Source organism: Lactuca serriola, chromosome 9, assembly GCF_051521515.1.
Source record: "Lactuca serriola cultivar US96UC23 chromosome 9, Lser_US96UC23_V15, whole genome shotgun sequence".
NCBI classification, from domain to species: domain Eukaryota; kingdom Viridiplantae; phylum Streptophyta; class Magnoliopsida; order Asterales; family Asteraceae; genus Lactuca; species Lactuca serriola.
This window is the reverse complement of record NC_136416.1, coordinates 144,572,482-144,595,192: the sequence shown is the minus strand read 5'-3', so window position 1 is coordinate 144,595,192 and position 22,711 is coordinate 144,572,482. Positions and strand designations below refer to the sequence as shown.

Here is a 22,711-nt window from a genome sequence, read left to right as displayed (position 1 = left end):
AACATTGCCTTGTGCAATATAAAACCATTGAACACCCAAAAATACCCCACCCATGAGTTTACGGCCGTAAACTCATGGGGGATATGGTCTTTGGGTCGTAAACACCCCTAAGGGCTTACTCTTGAAGAGTAAACTCCTTATCGAGGTCATACACTCCTTAGATGCAACCCGTATCACTTCCAACACTTGAGATAAGGTGTTTTCGCGCATCAGAGTGTATTATCTTACTTAATTAGTGATTCAATGTCTAATTAGATAGAATTATGTATCACTTCATGTTACATAGGATCCTCGTGTGTGTTCAAGCCCTAAATTGACACCTAGAGTCCTACCCGGCACATCCTCGTCTGGTGAGTTCATACCCTTACACCTTTTTTCGTGTTTTTCATGTTTTCAGGGGGGAATACAAGAAAAAGTACAAGGGAACTTGTACTCAAACCTATTATTTCATATGAAATACTTATATGTTCAGTATGCTTTTAACACAGAAAACCGTTTTACCAACTGATTAAGAAATTAACTTGTAGAGTTAGTTTTCAAAACTAAAAGAAGGGAACTTGTGAATCTTTCATAAAATGTTTTATTTTATATTTTACATAGGATTCATGCCAATCAAAAAATGGGATGTTCCATATTATTACTTGTAAATTCGGTATCCTTAAGATTGGAGACACGTCCTCGGTAACACTCCACAGAGATACGCGAGTGTAGGACTAACCCTGTAACCAGAATCTCCTGGAGGGAGAACGTGACTATTGTGTATAGATCTATACGGGACTGACTATCCCGCACCTTGTTGCTAGCTACAGTGGGATCGGCAGGTCTACGGGTGACAAAGTCATAAAACGATATTAACCCCATTATGTGCCATATCTAGTTTATTGTATGGTTATGGAACTCGCAATTTAGATAATGGAGATTTACTATTAAGTAATAATGAACCTAGTGAACTAACCTCAAAGTAATAATTGTTTTGATTACTAGAGGGTATCAACAATACCCTTAGGAATTAGCTCACTACCTACTTATTAGTTTTATATACGTGTTAAAACTAATGTACTTTATCAAGATTAACCCGGCTTTCAAGGAAACTTTTCCCAACTAAACAAGAATGGTAGATACTTGTACACTTCATTCCGAATCGATAACCAACCACCAACTTTTAAGGAAAATAAGGGTTTTCCTGGGATAATTTAACTTTTTATAAACAGGTTGTTTAACAAACGGATAACCAAACTTCTTGTATAAGAAAATATGGGATTTTCTTGGATAACAACTTTTCATGAAATCAAAGGAACGTTTTCTTTTACCAAAACTCAACCGCTTATGAACTCACCAGCTTTATGCTGATATTTATGAAACTGCTTGTATTCTAAGGTTCACGTTAGACAGGTATCCCGCCTTCTTTTGGAGAAGATGGAGCGTATAGAAGTCTCGTCTTTACTTTTGTTCATATTGATGTATATATAAAACATATATTACTTTGCTTTCAAACAAATGTAAATATTCTTATGTAATGTAATGGTTGTGTTTACTATGCTTACTATGTACAATGGTTGTGATACTTTACATGACGTCCTCCGCCCCAGAACGTTTCCGCCATCGGTTTTGAGGTGTGACAGATGATGGGCAAAATTGGTCAAAAAATTGTTCGTGCATCTGAGCCCAAGTAGTGATTGTACTAGGTGGAAGTGATTTTAACTATTCTTTAGCAGCTCTCTTAAAAGTAACGGGAAGCATCCTTATCAAGATCGTATCTCTATTGACATTCGGGACATTGAAGTAGTCAGCAATACCGTTGACCTCATCTAGGTGCTTAAAGGCATCCTAATGATCCTTCCATAAAATGGAACATCCTTAAGTGCAGTAAGGATGTGTCCCTGTAGCTCGAATGTGGCAGTGGCAGGAATTACGGGTTGTGCTAACCTTGGGCCAACATCGTCTTGAGTTCGCTTCTTGTAAGCTCCCATTGACATTTCTTCAATGTTTTCCATCTCGTTTCTTGGCTCGTTCTCGGGTTCAGTCGTATATAGTCCAAAATCGATCTCGGGGTCGTACTCGGATTTGGTTGGGATAGGTATTTGATCTAATCTTTCAACCTTGCTCTTGTTCTTTGAAATGAGCTCGACTCTTCCCTTTGCTTCCCGACTTCTTTGAGAACACTAACTTGAATTCTTGTAAGGGTGTCTTCTTTGGTGTTTGATCTTCTTTCACGTTCTTATCCTTCTTTTAGTGAAGGGCCGACTCTGGATCTTCAAGTGGTGGAACCAAAGGTGTGTTAGAGCCTCTGGTCATGAACTCCTGCAAAATAAACAAAATAAAAACGTAAAACTGAACAAAAACTAAATAAAAACTTCCTACTGACTGGCCACCACGACGTGGTAAAGGCTACCACCTCGTGTTGTCGCAGAAAAGCTAACAGAAAAGAAAAAAAACGAAGAAAACGTAAAATTTACTAAACTCACGTCGCGAGCATAAGGCTCATGTCGTGAGATAGGTACTTGAGCAAAAAAATAAGATGAAAAAGTAACTTTTTCTGGGTCTTATCCGACAAAAAGGATGGAATCATCTAAAGTGTGACATCCCGAAATTCAAGTAAAGCCATTTAACCCTTTTTCTTTGCCAAGTTGTCAAACTAAGTCCCTTAAGTGAAATATTAGGCTTGTGAGTACGTTGGGTGTACTAATGAGTACGCTGCGCGTACTCGTGCGCTTATTTTGGATGCGGACCTACTTGGGTACGCTGGGCGTACCCAGGGTTATGCTGGGAGTAGCGAGCCCAGGTGTAAACCCTAATTTGGGGCTTGTGCACTATAAAGGGAATGCTATGGGCTGGACCTCAGCCTCCATTCCAGATAGAGAAACCCTAAAAGAGTGCCCTCCTTCGTTTCTAGCTAGAGTGTTGGTATTCTAAGCTTCTAAGTGTCATTTCAAGCTGGTGGAAGAGAAGAGGAGGCCATTTTGGAGGCTAGAAGGTTGTGGGAAAGATTAGATCTGAGCTTCTTAGAGACTGGAGCTTCTTCCTGAGGTGAAAAGCTCAAATCTTGTCTTGTTACTTGTGTTGTGTGCTTCTTGGACCAATTTCTAGGGTTTTTGGTCCCAAGATGGAGACTTTATGAGCAAATGGTCTCCATTGGCCTAGATCTGTCATATTTCAGGACTATAAGTGTTGTGTACTCATAAAAATGCAATCTTGGACGTAAATATGGTACCATTCATGAGATCTAGACCTTTGGAGGAGAAAGGAAAGGTGTTTGAGGGTAAAGGGACCCTTACAGCCATGCAAAGGCTTAAAGGTGCTGACTTTATGGAATAGGAGGTTGTAAGAAAGTTAGATCTGGAAGTTGAAGGATTGTCTTAACTGTTTAAGACCAAAATATGCGAAATGGCTAAACTGGGATTTACGCTGGGCGTACCTCTCAGTATGCGCAGCGTAAGGGGTGGAAGCCCCGATTGTGGTTCGCTGGCGTACTCCCCATGTACAGAGAGGGTACGCGCCGCGTACTGCGTTCTATGGATCATCGTTGACTTTTAGGGTTTTGGTCAACCTTTGGACTTTTGGGTTAACGAGGGGTAAAATGGTCTTTTACCCTTCTATGGAAATTGTAGAATGGATTTGATCCAACCTTTGAGAGCCGTGATTTATTTGAGAGTATTGTTATGTGTTTAGGCAGGGGCTAGACCGGTGTGATGGAGTGCAAGACTATCCGAGATACCGAGGTGAGTCTTTTCACTATACTATACCTGGAAGGGTACCTATGTGTGACAGGAAGGTCTTGTATGTTATGAGAGATATGTGCTATATGCTGATATGTGATATGTATGTGTTATGCTATGTATGATAAGGACCGGATGGTCAAGAGGACATGAACCGGAAGGTCATGGGGTTACAGACCGGAAGCTCGATACGGGTAGGACCGGAAGGTCTACCGGGATTCGGGACGGAAGTCCCCTGAGACACTTGGACCGGAAGGTTCCATAGAGTTATGGCCTGGAAAGGCGTATGTGTTGTATGTGGTATTTTGGGGAACTCACTAAGCATTTATGCTTACAGTGTTGTGTGATGTGTTTCAGGTACCAATGTTGATCGCGGGAAGGCATCGGCTTCAAATCTCTCGTCGTGAGCTCGCTTCTGGTTTGAAAAGTTAATTTCATTATTATTAAACACTTTAAATTTAGAAAACTATTTAATTCTAAGAACCCCCACACTCGATTTTTACCACTCAGAGAATTATTAGATGATGTGACAACTGATATTCCTAAAAACTAAAAATTCAAAAACTAAAATGAAAAGAAGAGAAAATGCAAACCGAGCTCGGGTTGCCTCCCGAGAAGCGCTTCTTTTTGATGGAGTCATGAGCCGGACTCCGTGCCTCCTACGTTGAGCTTTCAGAGGAGTCCATCACCACCTAAATTTTCAGTTCTTTCCATCGCCTCATGTAAGCTTGGACACGTCGAATGTACGCCTTCTTTGAATTCTCCTTTTTCGCTTTGGTCTCGTCTCCATCGAGCTTGCATTTGATCCGTTTAGTCTCCAATTTTTCTTAACTTTTTTTGAAGCTCCCTACTATCCTTTTCTTCCTTCACCACTGGACTTGTCTCCTTGGAAGTAGCCTCATCTTCATCACTCGACAAATCATTGCTTTCCTCGCTCATCAAAGTTGTTGGTTTTGTGTAAGTAATGACTTCAACGAAAAACGGGACGGATGCTCTCGGTTTGGTGCGTTTGACTTGATTAATTGTCTTGAATTCTTCCTCCGTGAGATTTTCCAATTCTTCAAGATCATTATCTTCATCCATTTTGAACAGCTCACCTCTTACACCTTCTCCTTTAAAACCATCTTGTATTCCAAAAGTCTCCTCATCATCACCAACCCTCAATGTAAGCTTGGATTCACGAACATCAACTAAAGCTCCAGCAGTATTAAGTAGAGGCCGACCATGGATTATTGGGACATTAACATCCTCCTTCATATCCATAATCACAAAGTCAAGTGGGAAAACAAATTTCCCAATTTTAATATGGATGTCTTCTACAATTCCCCTCAGTTGAGTCACCGAATGATTAGCCATGTGAATACTCATCTTTCTAGCCTTCATCTTCTGAATATTTAGTTTTTGATAGAATGAAAATGGCATCTAATTTATGTTGGCCCCAGAATCGGCTAAAGCATAAGTCTTCAAGTTGTTTCCAAACTCACATGGAAGAGTGAGGCCTCTAGGATCTTCCATTTTCTTAAGTATCTCTCCCAATACAATTCTTGAACTTTGTTCACTAAGAATTACTTTAGAGTTCTTCTTTAATTGTTGACGAGTGTCTAGAAGATCTTGTAGGAACTTCGCGTATTCTAGAATTTTTGAAAGTGAATCGATAAAAGGGGTATTAATAGGAATACCCTTTATTTGCTGAATAAACTCTAGATGTTCCCTTTCTAGTGGACTAAGATGTGCTCGAGACGGAAACGACAAAGGCGGTCGGTAAGCCGGAACAGATTCTAAATTTTTTTGTTCAGACCGAGCCCACGTCATGAGCATGGCAGGCTCACGACATGAGTCTGGTGTTTCGGCAACAATATATTTTTCGAGCTTCAACTTCTTTGGCTTTGGTCCGGATGGCTTTGGCTCCACGTCTAGGGCTTCTAAAAACTCATAGATGGCCTCTTCTTCAATATCAATCACCATAACATGGGATTGTGTATTCTTTTTAGGAATTTCAGGAAATAGCTTCTCATTCACCAAAGTTCTAAGTTGGCCAAGTTGAGCTTCAAGGTTATTGATGGAGGCTTGCTGATTTTTCAGTGAGGTTTGCTGGTCAATCATCACGGCTTGATGATTTTTCATCAAAGTTTTTTGTTCTTTCATCATTGTTCTTTGATCCTTCAATGTTGCATCAGTATCATCTTGTCTCTTCTCTGAAGCTTCCATGAAACAAACCAACATAGTCTCTAAATCAGCTTTCTTCTCAGCTGGTGGTTGCTCTTTTTGGTAAAAACCCCGACCAGTCTGCTTGAATTTCTCCTCCTTCTGTTTCTTGTACTCATCATAAGCTAGCCACTCCTTCTTTGGTTTCCTCCAGTCTTCATCATACTTGTCCCCACTCGAGTAGCAAACTTGATCCTTCTTGTTCCCATATTCATCCAAATGGCAATCCTTAGTCAAGTGAGGCCCACTGCATCTCTCACATCCAACTCTTATTGCATGAATTGATTGGTCCATTTGGGTCAATTTCCGGTCCATAGTATTGAGCATCGCCATCATAGCATCCATAACTTCAGATTGTGCACCCCCGCTGCCGTTTGCTCCATCTTGTCTTGGGTTGTGGTACTCATGAGAGTGTTTTGTGAATTCTTCAACTAAATCCTTGACCTCCCTTGGATTTTTCTTTGTCAGTGGCCCTTGAGAATCAAGGAGTTGCCTTGTTATAATATTGACCCCATCATAGAAAATAGACATCTCTTGTTGAACATTAAGATCATGTTGATGACAATTCCTTAACAGCCCTTTGTAGCGCTCCCAAGCTTTGTATAGTGACTCCCTCGGTTGTCGCTCAAAGTCGGCTATCGCTTTCTTGAGTTTAGCTATCTTTGATGGTGTGACAACCCGAAATTTATTCCGTTACTATAACCCATTTCCGTTAATTTATTGAAATTTTCCGTTAACTTTTGGGTTAGGCAAATCAATTAAGACTTTTATTATGACTTCATAAGTGTTGAAACGAAATAAAAACACGTGAAACACCCTCTATATTCCTTGGAAAAGTTTCTAGTTTACGACCAAGTCGGGTTACGACCATTTAATCGGGTATGACCATAAACTCCGTTTAACGTTGGTATTGGGTAGATCCCCACCTGGCCACAAACTCAAACCCTATATAAGGGTTGAGTGGTCACCATTTGAGCTTTTTCCCACTCCTAAAGCCTTCTCTCTCTACGCTCTCTCTCTACAAGTCGATTTTGATCGAAAAACGCCCCATTCAAGCTCCAAAATCGTAAGTAATCATTCCTAGCTTGTTGTTTAGATTGGTATGCATGCAAATTCGTGATTTAATCATTCAAAAGCCCCAAAAACATGTGTTCACGGTTGGGGAACACCTCCCAAAACCGTAAACTCCCATAAGGGGGTTTTGAAGCCCCAAAAACATGTCTTTAAGTGGGTAAACATGAGTTTACGGCCCATGAACGAATATTCATGGACCGTAAGACTTTGATTCAATCCTAGAACCTTGCCTTGCGCAATATAAAACCAGTGAACACCCAAAAATACCCCACCCATGAGTTTACGGCCGTAAACTCGTGGGGGATATGGTCTTTGGGTCGTAAACACCCCTAAGGGCTTACTCTTGAAGAGTAAACTCCTTATCGAGGTCATACACTCCTTAGATGCAACCTGTATCACTTCCAACACTTGAGATAAGGTGTTTTCGCGCATCGGAGTGTATTATCTTACTTAATTAGTGATTCAATGTCTAATTAGATACAATTATTTATCACTTCATGTTACATAGGATCCTCGCGTGTGTTCAAGCCCTAAATTGACACCTAGACTCCTACCCGGCACATCCTCGTCTGGTGAGTTCATACCCCTACACCTTTTTTCGTGTTTTTCATGTTTTCAGCGGGGAATACAAGAAAAAGTACAAGGGAACTTGTACTCAAACCTACTATTTCGTATGAAATACTTATATGTTCAGTATGCTTTTAACATAGAAAACCGTTTTACCAACTGATTAAGAAATTAACTTGTAGAGTTAGTTTTCAAAACTAAAAGAAAGGGAACTTGTGAATCTTTCATAAAATGTTTTATTTTATATTTTACATAGGATTCATGCCATTCAAAAAATGGGATTTTCCATATTATTACTTTAAATTCGGTATCCCTAAGATTGGAGACACGTCCTCGGTAACACTCCACAGAGATACACGAGTGTAGGACTAACCCTGTAACCAGAATCTCCTGGAGGGAGAACGTGACTATTGTGTATAGATCTATACGGGACTGACTATCCCGCACCTTGTTGCTAGCTACAGTGGGATCGGCAGGTCTACGGGTGACAAAGTCATAAAACGATATTAACCCCGTTATGTGCCATATCTAGTTTATTGTATGGTTATGGAACTCGCAACTTAGATAATGGAGATTTACTATTAAGTAATAATGAACCTAGTGAACTAACCTCAAAGTAATAACTGTTTTGATTACTAGAGGGTATCAGCAATACCCTTAGGAATTAGCTCACTACCTACTTATTAGTTTTATATACGTGTTAAAACTAATGTACTTTATCAAGATTAACCCGGCTTTCAAGGAAACGTTTCCCAACTAAACAAGAATGGTAGATACTTGTACACTTCATTCCGGATCGATAACCAACCACCAACTTTTAAGAAAAATAAGGGTTTTCCTGGGATAATTTAACTTTTTATAAACAGGTTGTTTAACAAACGGAAAACCAAACTTCTTGTATAAGAAAATATGGGATTTTCTTGGATAACAACTTTTCATGAAATCAAAGGAACGTTTTCTTTTACCAAAACTCAACCGCTTATGAACTCACCAGCTTAATGCTGATATTTCTGAAACTGCTTGTATTCTGAGGTTCACGTTAGACAGGTATCCCGCCTTCTTTTGGAGAAGATGGAGCGTATAGAAGTCTCGTCTTTACTTTTGTTCATATTGATGTATATATAAAACATATATTACTTTGCTTTCAAACAAATGTAAATATTCTTATGTAATGTTATGGTTGTGTTTACTATGCTTACTATGTACAATGGTTGTGATACTTTACATGACGTCCTCCGCCCCAGAACGTTTCCGCCATCGGTTTTGAGGTGTGACAGATGATGGGCAAAATTGGTCAAAAAATTGTTCGTGCATCTGAGCCCAAGTAGTGATTGTACTAGGTGGAAGTGATTTTAACCAATTTTAGCAGCTCTCTTAAAAGTAACGGGAAGCATCCTTATGAAGATCGTATCTCTATTGACATTCGGGACATTGAAGTAGTCATCAATGTCGTTGACCTCATCTAGGTGCTTAAAGGCATCCTAATGATCCTTCCATAAAATGGAACATCCTTAAGTGCAGTAAGGATGTGTCCCTGTAGCTCGAATGTGGCAGTGGCAGGAATTACGGGTTGTGCTAACCTTGGGCCAACATCGTCTTGAGTTCGCTTCTTGTAAGCTCCCATTGACATTTCTTCAATGTTTTCCATCTCGTTTCTTGGCTCGTTCTCGTATTCAGTCGTATATAGTCCAAAATCGATCTCGGGGTCGTATTCGGATTTGGTTGGGATAGGTATCTGATCTAATCTTTCAACCTTGCTCTTGTTCTTTGAAATGAGCTCGACTCTTCCGTTTGCTTCCCGACTTCTTTGAGAACACTAACTTGAATTCTTGTAAGGGTGTCTTCTTTGGTGTTTGATCTTCTTTCATGTTCTTATCCTTCTTTTAGTGAAGGGCCGACTCTGGATCTTCAAGTGGTGGAACCAAAGGTGTGTTAGAGCCTCTGGTCATGAACTCCTGCAAAATAAACAAAATAAAAACGTAAAACTAAACAAAAACTAAATAAAAACTTCCTACTGACTGGCCACCACGACGTGGTAAAGGCTACCACCTCGTGTTGTCGCAGAAAAGCTAACAGAAAAGAAAAAAACGAAGAAAACGTAAAATTTACTAAACTCACGTCGCGAGCATAAGGCTCATGTCGTGAGCTAGGTACTTGAGCAAAAAAATAAGATGAAAAAGTAACTTTTTCTGGGTCTTATCCCACAAAAAGGATCGAATCATCTAAAGTGTAACATCCCGAAATTCAAGTAAAGCCATTTAACCCTTTTCCTTTGCCAAGTTGTCAAACTAAGTCCCTTAAGTGAAATATGAGGCTTGTGAGTACGTTGGGTGTACTAATGAGTACGCTGCGCGTACTCGTGCGCTTATTTTGGATGCGGACCTACTTGGGTACGCTGGGCGTACCCAGGGTTATGCTGGGAGTAGCGAGCCCAGGTGTAAACCCTAATTTGGGGCTTGTGCACTATAAAGGGAATGCTATGGGCTGGACCTCAGCCTCCATTCCAGATAGAGAAACCCTAAAAGAGTGCCCTCCTTCGTTTCTAGCTAGAGTGTTGGTATTCTAAGCTTCTAAGTGTCATTTCAAGTTGGTGGAAGAGAAGAGGAGGCCATTTTGGAGGCTAGAAGCTTGTGGGAAAGATTAGATCTGAGCTTCTTAGAGACTGGAGCTTCTTCCTGAGGTGAAAAGCTCAAATCTTGTCTTGTTACTTGTGTTGTGTGCTTCTTGGACCAATTTCTAGGGTTTTTGGTACCAAGATGGAGACTTTATGAGCAAATGGTCTCCATTGGCCTAGATCTGTCATATTTCAGGACTGTAAGTGTTGTGTACTCATAAAAATGCAATCTTGGACGTAAATATGGTACCATTCATGAGATCTAGACCTTTGGAGGAGAAAGGAAAGGTTTTTGAGGGTAAAGGGACCCTTACAGCCATGCAAAGGCTTAAAGGTGCTAACTTTATGGAATAGGAGGTTGTAAGAAAGTCAGATCTGGAAGTTGAAGGATTGTCTTAACTGTTTAAGACCAAAATATGCGAAATGGCTAAACTGGGATTTACGCTGGGCGTACCTCTCAGTATGCGCAGCGTAAGGGGTGGAAGCCTCGATTGTGGTTTGTTGGCGTACTCCCCATGTACAGAGAAGGTACGCGCCGCGTACTGCCTTCTATGGATCATCGTTGACTTTTAGGGTTTTGGTCAACCTTTGGACTTTTGGGTTAAGGAGGGGTAAAATGGTCTTTTACCCTTCTATGGAAATTGTAGAATGGATTTGATCCAGCCTTTGAGAGCCGTGATTTATTTTAGAGTATTGTTATGTGTTTAGGCAGGGGCTAGACCGGTGTGATGGAGTGCAAGACTATCCGAGATACCGAGGTGAGTCTTCTCACTATACTGTACCTGGAAGGGTACCTATGTGTGACAGGAAGGTCTTGTATGTTATGAGAGATATGTGATATATGCTGATATGTGATATGTATGTGTTATGCTATGTATGATAAGGACCGGAAGGTCAAGGGGACATGAACCGGAAGATCATGAGGTTACAGACCGGAAGCTCGATACGGGTAGGACCGGAAGGTCTACCGGGATTCGGGACGGAAGTCCCCTGAGACACTTGGACCGGAAGGTTCCATAGAGTTATGGCCTGGAAAGGCGTATGTGTTGTATGTGGTATTTTGGGGAACTCACTAAGCATTTATGCTTACAGTTTTGTGTGATGTGTTTCAGGTACCAGTGATGATCGCGGGAAGGCATCGGCTTCAAATCTCTCGTCGTGAGCTCGCTTCTGGTTTGAAAAGTTAATTTCAGTATTATTAAACACTTTAAATTTAGAAAACTATTTAATTCTAAGAACCCCCACACTCGATTTTTACCATTCAGAGGATTATTAGATGATGTGACAACTGATATTCCTAAAAACTAAAAATTCAAAAACTAAAATGAAAAGAAGAGAAAATGAAAACCAAGCTCGGGTTGCCTCCCGAGAAGCGCTTCTTTTTGATGGAGTCATGAGCCGGACTCCGTGCCTCCTACGTTGAGCTTTCAGAGGAGTCCATCACCACCTAAATTTTCAGTTCTTTCCATCGCCTCATGTAAACTTGGACACGTCGAATGTACGCCTTCTTTGAATTCTCCTTTTTCGCTTTGGTCTCGTCTCCATCGAGCTTGCGTTTGATCCGTTTAGTCTCCAAGTTTTCTTAACTTTTTTTGAAGCTCCCTACTATCCTTTTCTTCCTTCACCACTGGACTTGTCTCCTTGGAAGTAGCCTCATCTTCATCACTCGACAAATCATTGCTTTCCTCACTCATCAGAGTTGTTGGTTTTGTGTAAGTAATGACTTCAACGAAAAACGGGACGGATGCACTCGGTTTGGTGCGTTTGACTTGATTAATTGTCTTGAATTCTTCCTCCGTGAGATTTTCCAATTCTTCAAGATCATTATCTTCATCCATTTTGAACAGCTCACCTCTTACACCTTCTCCTTTAAAACCATCTTGTATTCCAAAAGTCTCCTCATCATCACCAACCCTCAATGTAAGCTTGGATTCACGAACATCAACTAAAGCTCCAGCAGTATTAAGTAGAGGCCGACCATGGATTATTGGGACATTAACATCCTCCTTCATATCCATAATCACAAAGTCAAGTGGGAAAACAAATTTCCCAATTTTAATATGGATGTCTTCTACAATTCCCCTCAGTTGAGTCACCGAATGATTAGCCATGTGAATACTCATCTTTCTAGCCTTCATCTTCTGAATATTTAGTTTTTGATAGAATGAAAATGGCATCTAATTTATGTTGGCCCCAGAATCGGCTAAAGCATAAGTCTTCAAGTTGTTTCCAAACTCACATGGAAGAGTGAGGCCTCTAGGATCTTCCATTTTCTTAAGTATCTCTCCCAATACAATTCTTGAACTTTTTTCACTAAGAATTACTTTAGAGTTCTTCTTTAATTGTTGACGAGTGTCTAGAAGATCTTGTAGGAACTTCGCGTATTCTAGAATTTTTGAAACTGAATCGATAAAAGGGGTATTAATAGGAATACCCTTTATTTGCTGAATAAACTCTAGATGTTCCCTTTCTAGTGGACTAAGATGTGCTCGAGACGGAAACGACAAAGGCGGTCGGTAAGCCGGAACAGATTCTAAATTTTTTTGTTCAGACCGAGCCCACGTCATGAGCATGGCAGGCTCACGACATGAGTCTGGTGTTTCGGCAACAATATATTTTTCGAGCTTCAACTTCTTTGGCTTTGGTCCGGATGGCTTTGGCTCCACGTCTAGGGCTTCTAAAAACTCATAGATGGCCTCTTCTTCAATATCAATCACCATAAGATGGGATTGTGTATTCTTTTTAGGAATTTCAGGAAATAGCTTCTCATTCACCAAAGTTCTAAGTTGGCCAAGTTGAGCTTCAAGGTTATTGATGGAGGCTTGCTGATTTCTCAGTGAGGTTTGCTGGTCAATCATCACGGCTTGATGATTTTTCATCAAAGGTTTTTGTTCTTTCATCATTGTTCTTTGATCCTTCAATGTTGCATCAGTATCATCTTGTCTCTTCTCTGAAGCTTCCATGAAACAAACCAACATAGTCTCCAAATCAGCTTTCTTCTCAGCTGGTGGTTGCTCTTTTTGGTAAAAACCCTGACCAGTCTGCTTGAGAATCAAGGAGTTGCCTTGTCATAATATTGACCCCATCATAGAAAATAGACATCTCTTGTTGAACATTAAGATCATGTTGATGACAATTCCTTAACAGCCCTTTGTAGCGCTCCCAAGCTTCGTATAGTGACTCCCTCGGTTGTCGCTCAAAGTCGGCTATCGCTTTCTTGAGTTTAGCTATCTTTGATGGTGTGACAACCCGAAATTTATTCCGTTACTATAACCCATTTCCGTTAATTTATTGAAATTTTCCGTTAACTTTTGGGTTAGGCAAATCAATTAAGACTTTTATTACGACTTCATAAGTGTTGAAACGAAATAAAAACACGTGAAACACCCTCTATATTCCTTGGAAAAGTTTCTAGTTTACGACCAAGTCGGGTTACGACCATTTAATCGGGTATGACCATAAACTCCGTTTAACGTCGGTATTGGGTAGATCCCCACCTGGCCACAAACTCAAACCCTATATAAGGGTTGAGTGGTCACCATTTGAGCTTTTTCCCACTCCTAAAGCCTTCTCTCTCTACTCTCTCTCTACAAGTCGATTTTGATCGAAAAACGCGCCATTCAAGCTCCAAAATCGTAAGTAATCATTCCTAGCTTGTTGTTTAGATTGGTATGCATGCAAATTCGTGATTTAATCATTCAAAAGCCCCAAAAACATGTGTTCACGGTTGGGGAACACCTCCCAAAACCGTAAACTCCCATAAGGGGGTTTTGAAGCCCCAAAACCCTTCCAAAACCCTTCTAATGCTTAGCTATGACTTAGGGACTTGCATGAGTGAGCTTAGAACCCCAAAAACATGTCTTTAAGGGGGTAAACATGAGTTTACGGCCCATGAATGAATATTCACGGACCGTAAGACTTTGATTCAATCCTAGAACCTTGCCTTGTGCAATATAAAACCATTGAACACCCAAAAATACCCCACCCATGAGTTTACGGCCGTAAACTCATGGGGGGTATGGTCTTTGGGTCGTAAACACCCCTAAGGGCTTACTCTTGAAGGGTAAACTCCTTATCGAGGTCATACATTCCTTAGATGCAACCCGTATCACTTCCAACACTTGAGATAAGGTGTTTTCGCGCATCGGAGTGTATTATCTTACTTAATTAGTGATTCAATGTCTAATTATATACAATTATGTATCACTTCATGTTACATAGGATCCTCGCGTGTGTTCAAGCCCTAAATTGACACCTAGAGTCCTACCCGGCACATCCTCGTCTGGTGAGTTCATACCCCTACACCTTTTTTCGTGTTTTTCATGTTTTCAGGGGGGAATACAAGAAAAAGTACAAGGGAAGTTGTACTCAAACCTATTATTTCGTATGAAATACTTAGATGTTCAGTATGCTTTTAACACAGAAAACCGTTTTACCAACTGTTTAAGAAATTAACTTGTAGAGTTAGTTTTCAAAACTAAAAGAAGGGAACTTGTGAATCTTTCATAAAATGTTTTATTTTATATTTTACATAGGATTCATGCCATTCAAGAAATGGGATGTTCCATATTATTACTTGTAAATTCGGTATCCTTAAGATTGGAGACACGTCCTCGGTAACACTCCACAGAGATACGCGAGTGTAGGACTAACCCTGTAACCAGAATCTCCTGGAGGGAGAACGTGACTATTTTTTATAGATCTATACGGGACTGACTATCCCGCACCTTGTTGCTAGCTACAGTGGGATCGGCAGGTCTACGGGTGACAAAGTCATAAAACGATATTAACCCCGTTATGTGCCATATCTAGTTTATTGTATGGTTATGGAACTCGCAACTTAGATAATGGAGATTTACTATTAAGTAATAATGAACCTAGTGAACTAACCTCAAAGTAATAACTGTTTTGATTACTAGAGGGTATCAGCAATACCCTTAGGAATTAGCTCACTACCTACTTATTAGTTTTATATACGTGTTAAAACTAATGTACTTTATCAAGATTAACCCGGCTTTCAAGGAAACTTTTCCCAACTAAACAAGAATGGTAGATACTTGTACACTTCATTCCGGATCGATAAACAACCACCAACTTTTAAGGAAAATAAGGGTTTTCTTGGGATAATTTAAATTTTTATAAACAGGTTGTTTAACAAACGGATAACCAAACTTCTTGTATAAGAAAATATGGGATTTTCTTGGATAACAACTTTTCATGAAATCAAAGGAACGTTTTCTTTTACCAAAACTCAACCGCTTATGAACTCACCAACTTTATGCTGATATTTCTGAAACTGATTGTATTCTGAGGTTCACGTTAGACAGGTATCCCGCCTTCTTTTGGAGAAGATGGAGCGTATAGAAGTCTCGTCTTTACTTTTGTTCATATTGATGTATATATAAAACATATATTACTTTGCTTTCAAACAAATGTAAATATTCTTATGTAATGTAATGGTTGTGTTTACTATGCTTACTATGTACAATGGTTGTGATACTTTACATGACGTCCTCCGCCCCAGAACGTTTCCTCCATCGGTTTTGAGGTGTGACAGATGATGGGCAAAATTGGTCAAAAAATTGTTCGTGCATCTGAGCCCAAGTAGTGATTGTACTAGGTGGAAGTGATTTTAACCAATCTTTAGCAGCTCTCTTAAAAGTAACGGGAAGCATCCTTATCAAGATCGTATCTCTATTGACATTCGGGACATTGAAGTAGTCAGCAATGTCGTTGACCTCATCTAGGTGCTTAAAGGCATCCTAATGATCCTTCCATAAAATGGAACATCCTTAAGTGCAGTAAGGATGTGTCCCTGTAGCTCGAATGTGGCAGTGGCAGGAATTACGGGTTGTGCTAACCATGGGCCAACATCGTCTTGAGTTCGCTTCTTGTAAGCTCCCATTGACATTTCTTCAAATTATTTCCATCTCGTTTTTTGGCTCGTTCTCGGGTTCAGTCGTATATAGTCCAAAATCGATCTCGGGGTCGTACTCGGATTTGGTTGGGATAGGTATTTGATCTAATCTTTCAACCTTGCTCTTGTTCTTTGAAATGAACTCGACTCTTCTGTTTGCTTCCCGACTTCTTTGAGAACACTAACTTGAATTCTTGTAAGGGTGTCTTCTTTGGTGTTTGATTTTCTTTCACGTTCTTATCCTTCTTTTAGTGAAGGGCCGACTCTGGATCTTCAAGTGGTGGAACCAAAGGTGTGTTAGAACCTCTGGTCATGAACTGCTGCAAAATAAACAAAATAAAAACGTAAAACTGAACAAAAACTAAATAAAAACTTCCTACTGACTGGCCACCACGACGTGGTAAAGCCTACCACCTCGTGTTGTCGCAGAAAAGCTAACAGAAAAGAAAAAAACGAAGAAAACGTAAAATTTACTAAACTCACATCGCGAGCTTAAGGCTCATGTCGTGAGCTAGGTACTTGAGCAAAAAAATAAGATGAAAAAGTAACTTTTTCTAGGTCTTATCCCACAAAAAGGATCGAATCATCTAAAGTGTAACATCCTGAAATTCAGGTAAAGCCATTTAACCCTTTTCCTTTGCCAAGTTGTCAAACTAAGTCCCTTAAGTGAAATATTAGGCTTGTGAGTACGTTGGGCGTACTAATGAGTACGCTGCGCCTACTCGTGCGCTTATTTTGGATGCGGACCTACTTGGGTACGCTGGGCGTACCCAGGGTTATGCTGGGAGTAGCGAGCCCAGGTGTAAACCCTAATTTGGGGCTTGTGCACTATAAAGGGAATGCTATGGGCTGGACCTCAGCCTCCATTCCAGATAGAGAAACCCTAAAAGAGTGCCCTCCTTCGTTTCTAGCTAGAGTGTTGGTATTCTAAGCTTCTAAGTGTCATTTAAAGCTGGTGGAAGAGAAGAGGAGGCCATTTTGGAGGCTAGAAGCTTGTGGGAAAGATTAGATCTGAGCTTCTTAGAGACTGGAGCTTCTTCCTGAGGTGAAAAGCTCAAATCTTGTCTTGTTACTTGTGTTGTGTGCTTCTTGGACCAATTTCTAGGGTTTTTGGTCCCAAGATGGAGACTTTATGAGCAAATGGTCTCCATTGGCCTAGATCTGTCATATTTCAGGACTATAAGTGTTGTGTACTCATAAAAATGCAATCTCGGACGTAAATATGGTACCATTCATGAGATCTAGACCTTTGGAGGAGAAAGGAAAGGTGTTTGAGGGTAAAGGGACCCTTACAGCCATGCAAAGGCTTAAAGGTGCTGACTTTATGGAATAGGAGGTTGTAAGAAAGTCAGATCTGGAAGTTGAAGGATTGTCTTAACCGTTTAAGACCAAAATATGCGAAATGGCTAAACTGGGATTTACGCTGGGCGTACCTCTCAGTATGCGCAGCGTAAGGGGTGGAAGCCCCGATTGTGGTTCGCTGGCGTACTCCCCATGTACAGAGAAGGTACGCGCCGCATACTGCCTTCTATGGATCATCGTTGACTTTTAGGGTTTTGGTCAACCTTTGGACTTTTGGGTTAAGGAGGGGTAAAATGGTCTTTTACCCTTCTATGGAAATTGTAGAATGGATTTGATCCAGCCTTTGAGAGCCGTGATTTATTTGAGAGTATTGTTATGTGTTTAGGCAGGGGCTAGACCGGTGTGATGGAGTGCAAGACTATCCGAGATACCGAGGTGAGTCTTCTCACTATACTGTACCTGGAAGGGTACCTATGTGTGACAGGAAGGTCTTGTATGTTATGAGAGATATGTGCTATATGCTGATATGTGATATGTATGTGTTATGCTATGTATGATAAGGACCGGAAGGTCAAGAGGACATGAACCGGAAGGTCAAGAGGACATGAACCAGAAGGTCATGAGGTTACAGACCGGAAGCTCGATACGGGTAGGACCGGAAGGTCTACCGGGATTCAGGACGGAAGTCCCCTGAGACACTTGGACCGGAAGGTTCCATAGAGTTATGGCTTGGAAAGGCGTATGTGTTGTATGTGGTATTTTGGGGAACTCACTAAGCATTTATGCTTACAGTGTTGTGTGATGTGTTTCTGGTACCAGTGATGATCGCGGGAAGGCATCGGCTTCATTAGTACACACACATGAGGAGTTTTATATGGTATGATCTTCTGATGTGATGTTATGAATTGTTATGTGATACAATGACATTTTTATAACAATTATGAATGAAAGTATGAGTTTAAAATGTGAAAAATTGTTTTGAAATTTACGTCGTTACAATTTGGTATCAGAGCCTTGATTTGAGGGATTCAGGTGCAACTTCGGATGTATCTGAACTCAAACTGAGGATTTGAGAAGGTTTTTCATAAATAAACAATTTTTCTAAGAAAGTAAAAGATTTTGGAAAAAGGCAGAATGGAGCAGTGTGTACGCTCAGCCAGCGCCCGAACGGTGATTTCCCAAAATACCCTTACATTATGTGTTATGAGATATGTTATGATATGATATGCATGCTAGAGTAGACTAGGTATTCATATTAGGACTACAGTGACCTGATTTGTGATGCCTTAGCCTAGGAAGATTTCTGCTGCTTGAGAGTGAGTAGATAGCAGTGAGGAGCTTATGAGAGATCTACCGATGGGTAGTCTATGATAGCAAGGTGTAGAGTACTTGTGATCTGGGATCCAAGGAGGAGGACTTGGGGTGAATACTGATTTGGTGTGGGCGGTAGTATAAGGGCCCGTACTACCGAAGACATCGTATCAGTGTGCAGTCCAAGTAAGAATCCTTAGGGTACCAGGGAACAAGTAGGGATGTGTTATCGAGTGCGAGTATGCTCGAGCGCTCTGATATTTTATGTTGTATTTTAGAGAGACATCACGGTTGGGACACGCCACACACCTAAGAGCAGTGGTGTTAGCGAGGAGGAGATCCGCAGACTGATTCGTAAGGAGGTGGCTTTGACAACCCTATATTTTCCAAAAGCGACGTAACACTCAAAAGTCAAATACAACGAAAACTATTTGGAATCAACGAAATTAACCTCAAAAATAAAGTGTTCAAATATCTAAATTGGGATGCATCAAATATTAGATATCGTGCCAAGGTTTCCTAAAACATAAAGAACATTCGAAACCGAGTTATATTGAAGAAATTATAACCACTCGAATATTTACGGCACACCGTTAAAACATTATTTAACGTAAAAAGTGAAATTACAATAAAATGCATTTTAGCCTTAAGTATCTAAACAAAAGTTGTAGAGTTCGTTAAACTGTAAACGTACATAAAAAGATCGCCCAAATTGGACCTGGTATGAAGAAGTTACGAATTTTCTAAGTTTCGTAACAGTATTAGAGGGCTAAAAACTCGAATTGAAGATCGAGAATTATTTAGCTATCGCAGCCTAAACGAAAGTTGAAGGTCTCCACAATAGGAGTAAAATGATAAAAAGACAAACGAAAACTGACATCGAATAAAGAAGCTATGAATTTTTAACGGATTTAGCAGTCTCGGCCTATTAAAAACATATCATTAAAAATAAAGTCAAAACTAGCCGACGGTGTCTAAATGAAAGTTGTAGAACATAAACTCACCTACGCGTGGATATAAAGAACGAGAAAAACGGAGCCCGTACGCGAACGTTACGGAATTTAGAAGACGGAAGCCAGGATTACGCCCAGCGTAATTTAGGAGTACGCCCAGCGTACTCAGGCGCAGGGTCGAGTCCCATCGGCTGCAGCTCTACGCCTAGCTAGACTCAAATCGTAAGCCATGACGCAAAGTTACGCCCAGCGTAACCGAAGTACGCCCAGCGTAACGCGTACGCCCAGCGTAGTCCGGTGGTACGCCCAGCGTACTCGACTTTCCAGCACTATAAATAGAAGGCATGGGCTACGGGTTTTAGCACACCTTGTCAAACTCCCACATACTCTCTCATACTTTCAAGCACCAGAAGCAGTCCCGACGCCCTCAGTTTCCGCACCCGAGCCCCCGACGAAGATTCTACGCTACCGAGATCCCCGAAGAGCTTGAAGACGCAGCTTTCTACGGTTGAAGTTTTGCTCGACTCTAGCCCCACTCTCTTCAAACCAAACAAGTGAGTTCATACCCCTACCTTTCAAGTCTTTTCATGTTTTAGGGGGGAAATACAAGTACAATACAAGTAAAAGTATCGTTTTATAAACATAAATGTAACATCTATCTTATTGACTATCGATACCAACATCTTTACGTATAAAGGGCTAGTATATCATCAAGTTATTTTCACCAAATGGAACATACTTTCTGAAAAACTATAATGGGTATATTTAGCAAGTTATTCATACATTTTTACATATACATCTTGAAAAACGAAATACTTTCAAATGAAGTAAAGTCTTTCTTATCGTAAATCTATTTATACTAAGCGATGTGAGATATTCAAACTTCAACGTACAATTATGTATGCATTTCAAGTCATGTATTATATACCATAATCTCTTGGAGGGAGAGCGTGATACTTGTGTATAGATCTATACGGGATTGACAACCCCGCACCTAAACTGTTAGCTACAGTTAGACCGGCAGGTCTGGGGTGACAAATGTCATAACACTACAACACCTGAAGAATGTTGTTACAGGCAGTCTGTGTCAATAGTATGGTTATAAGACTCACATGAAAGTATAAAAACAAGTTTGATTTACCAGATTCATATATGCATTCAATATTTACATTATTTTGGAACACAAAGTTTATCTTTATCATTCAAGTACGAAAAATACTAACGCACTCCAAATTTTGGGAACTTTTCAAACTATATATAGAAAATCTTGAATTTTCTGAAAACCACGTTCATCGATTTTTCTACCAAAAGGACATAATTTTCAATACAAAACACTTATGAACTCACCAACTTAATTGTTGACACTTTTTCGAAACCACTTGTATTTCTCAGGGAATCAGTAATACAGGTAACCACCAGCTTTTGAAGAAGGAACGCTAAGGACGTTGATTATTAAATATTTACATCATCATATTGTAATATTCTTTTGCAAATATGTATAACGCAACAATATACGTTTTTATTATATATATGATGGTTGTGTTACTTTCTTTACAATATTCAATTGTTGTGATACTACGTGAAGTCATCCACCCCCGAATGTTTCCGCCATTCTGGTTTGGGGGTGTGACAGATTGGTATCAGAGCATTGTGTATAGTGAATTAAGTATATCGAACCACATAAGATATACAAACTATCAATGCAAAGGGGACCAAAAACCCTATGACAAAACGTTTTCATAAACAATATATTTTCTTTTAAAAGTATACATTTTTACTCGCATGTATTAGTCTCGTATCATGACAAGTTTTCTAAAAAGTATTAAGGCAAGTTGCGACACTACGATTGGGCCTCGGGGTATGTAATCAAATCGAGAATAAATATAGCCTGATCAACTATATTTATCCTGGATTTGACCAATGTACGTCGAGGAATGGTCGTAGTGGACAACAAGCCAAAAACTTACCAAATAAAAATTCTTTTAAGATTCGCCAATTGGAAATACTATAGGAGTATTGTTATAAAATAATAGTACAATGAAAAACTTGCACACCGTAAGATATAGTTAAACGTAGGATGTCGTTAAATAGAAATTTCTTTTCTTATGAAATTCTCATGCCTCTATCCTAGTATAGACAAATGGCTGGATTCCATTTACCGGGAGATCCCTACTACCCAAACCAAGGCAACGACGGATGGATAGAAGAAGACCCGGAGGAAGACCCGGAGGAAATCGAAGAGGAAGTCAAAGAAGAATTCGAAGTAGAAGAAGAATTCGAAGTCGAAGTCAGAGAGGAATTCGAAGTCGATGAGGAGGTCGAGGAAATTACTAGTGGAACAGACTCCGAGCCAGAAGTAATCGACCCTCCCATCCCTCATCCTCCCGAAATAAGACCATATCAACCAGGACCCATTCCCATTTGGGGAAGCCACCTCTACTACTGGAGCCGCCAACTAGGTGTATGCCCTCCTTTCGGCATGTGTTGAGATTTTTACAATGTCAGTGGGGGAGGCTCAGCTGATCGAGCACTTCCTGTTATTGTGGGCACTATACCTACCCAGAACTACCATGCGGACAAGCAAGCAGCCAGAGTTCGCGAGATCAATGCTGCTACTCAGGGTAACGTCGTAGACATCCGTCGTTTGGAAGGACTACACGAAAGTACCCAACTCCACATAGGGATGCTTCAGAACCAAATGGTGACAGCACTGACAGAAATAAAAGAGATGAAGGAACAACAAGCAGTTCTTGAAAGGCGCCTGATGGGGGTCAAGCAGTCGGATGCCGAATCCAGCTCCAAACGTACAACATGCCACAAGTAGAACTTGCTCAACTCCAACAATTTTGATATAGCATAGGACCTTGGATAAAGTTTTTCTCTTATTTCCTTTGTATCTGTAATCGGAGACCTCTAGATAAGTCGAATTTTCCTAAACATGAAGCATAATGTAACACACCTTAGGCGTGACATATATATAAATATGAAGTACTTCTTTATATACCTCTCGAAACTTATGGGATTAACTAAATTACTATACCTACCTTGAAAC

The 22,711-nt window shown here is 40.3% G+C and overlaps 2 non-coding genes across 2 annotated transcripts; both read left to right on the top strand.

The window, feature by feature from the left end:
* The first annotated feature begins 6,468 nt into the window (after nucleotides 1-6,468).
* On the top strand, nucleotides 6,469-6,575 carry LOC145077306 (small nucleolar RNA R71). The gene has a single exon (XR_013693088.1). It is a non-coding gene; the product is annotated as a small nucleolar RNA R71 (small nucleolar RNA).
* A 6,719-nt stretch (nucleotides 6,576-13,294) lies between these two features.
* On the top strand, nucleotides 13,295-13,401 carry LOC145077585 (small nucleolar RNA R71). The gene has a single exon (XR_013693327.1). It is a non-coding gene; the product is annotated as a small nucleolar RNA R71 (small nucleolar RNA).
* The last annotated feature ends 9,310 nt before the right edge of the window (nucleotides 13,402-22,711 follow it).